At 38.9% G+C, this 5,000-nt stretch overlaps 1 protein-coding gene across 3 annotated transcripts in view; it reads right to left on the bottom strand.

Annotated features, from left to right (window-relative positions):
* LOC143290144 (uncharacterized) overlaps positions 1–5,000 on the bottom strand; it is a 38,840-nt gene that overhangs the window by 31,223 nt on the left and 2,617 nt on the right. The window contains exon 1 of one of the 3 annotated variants that reach the window (XM_076599446.1): positions 4,902–4,989. The exons of the other annotated variants lie outside the window; for them this stretch is intronic. The gene's annotated coding sequence lies outside the window, so the exon portion shown is untranslated. Of the gene's footprint in view, positions 1–4,901; positions 4,990–5,000 lie in introns of those variants that run through there. 3 annotated transcript variants of the gene reach the window in all.

Here is a 5,000-nt window from a genome sequence, read left to right as displayed (position 1 = left end):
CACAATGTATTGTAGTGTAGTTTGGTGTTATATGACACAATGTAGTGTAGTGTAGTTTGGTGTTATATGACACAATGTTGTGTAGTTTGGTGTTATATGACACAATGTAGTGTAGTGTAGTTTAGTGTAGTGTAGTGTAGTGTAGTTTGGTGTTATATGACACAATGTAGTGTAGTGTAGTTTGGTGTTATATGACACAATGTAGTGTAGTGTAGTTTGGTGTTATATGACACAGTGTAGTGTAGTGTAGTTTGGTGTTATATGACACAATGTAGTGTAGTTTGGTGTTATATGACTCAATGTAGTGTAGTGTAGTTTGGTGTTATATGACTCAATGTAGTGTAGTGTAGTTTGGTGTTATATGACACAATGTAGTGTAGTTTGGTGTTATATGACACAATGTAGTGTAGCTTGGTGTTATATGACACAGTGTAGTGTAGTGTAGTTTGGTGTTATATGACACAATGTAGTGTAGTTTGGTGTTATATGACACAATGTAGTGTAGCTTGGTGTTATATGACACAGTGTAGTGTAGTGTAGTTTGGTGTTATATGACTGAATGTAGTGTAGTGTAGTTTAGTGTTATATGACTGAATGTAGTGTAGTGTAGTTTAGTGTTATATGACTGAATGTAGTGTAGTGTAGTTTGGTGTTATATGACACAGTGTAGTGTAGTTTTGTGTTATATGACACAATGTAGTGTAGTGTAGTTTGGTGTTATATGACACAATGTAGTGTAGTGTAGTTTGGTGTTATATGACACAATGTAGTGTAGTGTAGTTTGGTGTTATATGACACAATGTAGTGTAGTGTAGTTTGGTGTTATATGACACAATGTAGTGTAGTGTAGTTTGGTGTTATATGACACAGTGTAGTGTAGTGTAGTTTGGTGTTATATGACACAATGTAGTGTAGTTTGGTGTTATATGACACAATGTAGTGTAGTGTAGTTTGGTGTTATATGACACAGTGTAGTGTAGTTTGGTGTTATATGACACAATGTAATGTAGTGTAGTTTGGTGTTATATGACACAATGTAGTGTAGTTTGGTGTTATATGACACAATGTAATGTAGTGTAGTTTGGTGTTATATGACAGAATGTAGTGTAGTGTAGTGTAGTTTGGTGTTATATGACACACTGTAGTGTAGTTTGGTGTTATATGACACAATGTTGTGTAGTGTAGTTTGGTGTTATATGACACGGTGTAGTGTAGTGTTGCTTGGTGTTATATGACACAATGTAGTGTAGTGTAGTTTGGTGTTATATGACACAATGTAGTGTAGTGTAGTTTGGTGTTATATGGCACAATGTAGTGTAGTGTAGTTTGGTGTTATATGACTCAATGTAGTGTAGTGTAGTTTGGTGTTATATGACTCAATGTAGTGTAGTGTAGTTTGGTGTTATATGACACAATGTAGTGTAGCTTGGTGTTATATGACACAATGTAGTGTAGTTTGGTGTTATATGACACAATGTAGTGTAGTGTAGTTTGGTGTTATATGACACAATGTAGTGTAGTGTAGTTTGGTGTTATATGACACAATGTAGTGTAGTGTAGTTTGGTGTTATATGACACAATGTAGTGTAGTTTGGTGTTATATGACACAATGTAGTGTAGTGTAGTTTGGTGTTATATGACACAATGTAGTGTAGTTTGGTGTTATATGACACAATGTAATGTAGTGTAGTTTGGTGTTATATGACACAATGTAGTGTAGTTTGGTGTTATATGACACAATGTAATGTAGTGTAGTTTGGTGTTATATGACAGAATGTAGTGTAGTGTAGTGTAGTTTGGTGTTATATGACACACTGTAGTGTAGTTTGGTGTTATATGACACAATGTTGTGTAGTGTAGTTTGGTGTTATATGACACGGTGTAGTGTAGTGTTGCTTGGTGTTATATGACACAATGTAGTGTAGTGTAGTTTGGTGTTATATGACACAATGTAGTGTAGTGTAGTTTGGTGTTATATGGCACAATGTAGTGTAGTGTAGTTTGGTGTTATATGACTCAATGTAGTGTAGTGTAGTTTGGTGTTATATGACTCAATGTAGTGTAGTGTAGTTTGGTGTTATATGACACAATGTAGTGTAGCTTGGTGTTATATGACACAATGTAGTGTAGTTTGGTGTTATATGACACAATGTAGTGTAGTGTAGTTTGGTGTTATATGACACAGTGTAGTGTAGTGTAGTTTGGTGTTATATGACACAATGTAGTGTAGTGTAGTTTGGTGTTATATGACACAATGTAGTGTAGTGTAGTTTGGTGTTATATGACACAATGTAGTGTAGTTTGGTGTTATATGACACAATGTAGTGTAGTTTGGTGTTATATGACACAATGTAGTGTAGTGTAGTTTGGTGTTATATGACACAGTGTAGTGTAGTGTTGCTTAGTATTATATGGCACAATGTAGTGTAGTTTGGTGTTATATGACACAATGTAGTGTAGTGTAGTTTGGTGTTATATGACACAGTGTAGTGTAGTGTAGTGTAGTGTAGTGTAGTGTAGTGTAGCTTGGTGTTATATGACACAATGTAGTGTAGTGTAGTTTGGTGTTATATGACACAATGTAGTGTAGTGTAGTTTGGTGTTATATGACACAATGTAGTGTAGTGTAGTTTGGTGTTATATGACTCAATGTAGTGTAGTGTAGTTTGGTGTTATATGACTCAACTTAGTGTAGTGTAGTTTGGTGTTTTTGACTCAATGTAGTGTAGTGTAGTTTGGTGTTATATGGCACAATGTAGTGTAGTGTAGCTTGGTGTTATATGACACAATGTAGTGTAGTGTAGCTTGGTGTTATATGACACAGTGTAGTGTAGTGTAGCTTGGTGTTATATGACACAATGTAGTGTAGTGTAGTGTAGTGTAGTGTAGTGATATGCGACACAATATAGTGTAGCGTACACCAGTATCGTGCAGTGCAGTGTGGTGCTGTATGACACAATACAGCCCAGAAAAGCATAGCATTGTGGAGTTCGTTGCCGTGTGACACAGGGCAAGTAAAACGCACAGCATCACACGTGAACCTGTGAAGCTATAAATAAGCACCATCCACATCATCAGCCCGGCGAAAGGTTTCCAGTTCCAACAACAGCGAAACGAAACCCGATGTCTCGTGCACACGACGACCAATTAACTGGAACGATCGAAGCCTGTCAAACACAGCGCGAAGCTTTCAGAAGGAACCACCCCCACCCCACCCCCACACCCCCCACCTCTGATCGTGGAAAAGAAACACGACACCAGGTTGGAAATAACATCCGATGGGGATGTTTATTTTTTTCATTGCTCTGTGGTACACTGTGGAACAGGTAATTGGATCGATCAGTTGATCGATACGGATACTTGCAGAGTAGAGATAACGGCACAGGGAGAACAGGCAAACAGGAGAGATGGGAGAAAACAGCATATATCTATAATATCTATATCTGTATAATCAGATTGGACAGGTCTAACCCTAAGTGAGACAGACAGACAGGACAGACAGCCGCGGAGGATGGTGGCGGCTGGTTGACAAAATCAATGTGTGCTGCCTTCACGGTCTACGAGACTATGGAATAGTTAGACTATAGATATATAGGGTAGGTATGAGTAATTGCGAACAGCGTGTAATTGCCGCGAACGATTCGTATACCGCCCCACTTCCAAGCGTTCTTAGCGGTTCCATTTCACAATTTAACGTCTGCTTCGACCTTTTTTCTAATACCTTAATGAATATACATTTCCAAGAACCTGTCAAACATCAGCTATTTCTGTCTATTTCCGCGCTCTTTCTTCTCTTCGCGCACCACTGCCGACCAAGGTTACAAACGTGCTCTCAAAATCCTAAAATCAAGGGAAGCAAGTTGTGCGGCTTAAACTTTGACACAGTTTAAAATACTTGATTTGATCGGATGTGATGAATGCGCATTACCAGTGCTGGGAAAATTCAAGAAAGCATAATTATTGGCGACAGATCAGAACGTCAGTTTTTACAGGAATATGCAAAATACTGTCGTTTGCAATTAGACCATAGGATATTTTGACGTGAGTCTATTTGCGAACGATGCTGCACAGTTACTGAGCATTCTCAAAAGGGTGTGTTTGTGTGCGGTGTGAGTGTTTAAATGTCTGTGTTTTTGTGTGCATGTGTGAACAAAACCAACAATATCTGGTGCGATGTTCCAATAATATGTCATGTCTAATGAGTATAAAGACCTGCTTCTGTGTCAACTGTCAACATGTACCCAAAGCCATCGTTCGCAGTCACACCTGCCCGTTCGCATTTCCCCTCAGGCACCCCTGCTATTTCAAACGTCGACAAAACGTTGAAAAGAATGAGCAGACGAATTTTTCATGGTGCAACCAGCCGGAGAAAGATTTTAAAAACAAAAGAACTACGTTTGACTATCGTATGACATGTTAATTATCTTCAGCAGTACACACGTTGAGCTGGTCGCTTCGACTGGACCGTTCGCAATGTGACATACCTAACCCAATATTTATACAGCGCCTGTCCTCGGTTATAGACCAAACTAAATTGCGTAAGCGCTTTATAAACATGGAGTTATTTGCACAACAGGTCACCTGTACCTGGGAAGAGCCGATTGAAAGCTGTCACACACACACACACACACACACACACACACACACACACACACACACATTCAAATTTTTACACACGGATTTTACTACGAAACTTTGTCAGGAACAACTCTCTTCGTTGCCATGGGTTCTTTTACATGCACTAAATGCATGCTTCACACAAGCCCTCCCAGATTTATCGTCTCATCCGAACAACCAACTAGCGTCCAGACCACCATGCGGTTGATGTCTCTCAGTGGTGGGAGAGAAAATTCTGGCATGCTCAAATTCGTTCGCTCACAAAATTAATGCGGATGTTTTACCACGGTACCACCACTCCACTGGACACAACACTGTCTTGGTGCTGTTGTTTGTCTAACACTGACTTATATAACTCAGTCCAACAGTCAGAGACACAAACG

Source organism: Babylonia areolata, chromosome 15 (genome assembly GCF_041734735.1).
Source record: "Babylonia areolata isolate BAREFJ2019XMU chromosome 15, ASM4173473v1, whole genome shotgun sequence".
Classification (NCBI taxonomy): domain Eukaryota; kingdom Metazoa; phylum Mollusca; class Gastropoda; order Neogastropoda; family Buccinidae; genus Babylonia; species Babylonia areolata.
This window is presented reverse-complemented; position numbering and strand designations above follow the sequence as displayed.